Source organism: Solanum pennellii, chromosome 11, assembly GCF_001406875.1.
Source record: "Solanum pennellii chromosome 11, SPENNV200".
In the NCBI taxonomy this organism is placed as follows: Eukaryota; Viridiplantae; Streptophyta; class Magnoliopsida; order Solanales; family Solanaceae; genus Solanum; species Solanum pennellii.
The window spans coordinates 1,383,802-1,384,582 of NC_028647.1; positions in this window are offsets into that span (position 1 = coordinate 1,383,802).

Sequence of the window (781 nt, forward strand, 5' to 3'; positions counted from 1 at the left end):
GATAAAAAGTAGACTATTAGCATCGTATCATGAACCAACTTTAATTTCATGTCAAAATCAATTGGGAAGTTTACTTTCTTATCATTTCTGACTTTCCTAGTAGTGGAATATAACCAATTGGATACAAAAAAATCAATTAAACTATAGTTCCTTATTGGTATATATGCCTTTTGATAGAAATCTAAGATATATTTTAAGCTAGGAACCTTTATCTCATCTATGATTCATATATGGAAAAAAATTACCAACCATGGTAATATGTGTGGATTCCTTCGTCCTTAATTAGGAATTTCAAATTAAGTTGTTCAGTATATTTTATTTTTTTATTAGAAGCGTTTCTTTTTTTTTTTGAATGAATACTACACGATGTGAATCAAAATTCATCATGATTTCAATATAAATATCGATCACTGAATTAAAAAAAAATACTTTTTGGTAATAGTAAACATTTAATTGCATATATTGCTCGTGAAATGATTTGACTTTTCCCTCTTAGAAATCAAACTTATATCGATGCATAAGTTCTTTTAGAACATAATACATACTTTAGAAAATATTAATAATTTAAAATATAAACTTATGCCAACACAAAAAATAAAAAATATTTGCCTTTAGAATAGAAAAAAAAATAATTAAAAACCAACTCATAATATGAGCAAAAGTGTTAAGGGACCCAAATGAAATATTGGATTGAGGGTCCAATAGAGACTTGGAAAACCGATCAAAAAGGGAACAATTGAATACTCCCTCATTGGATGGTATATAGTAACATACCCCAACC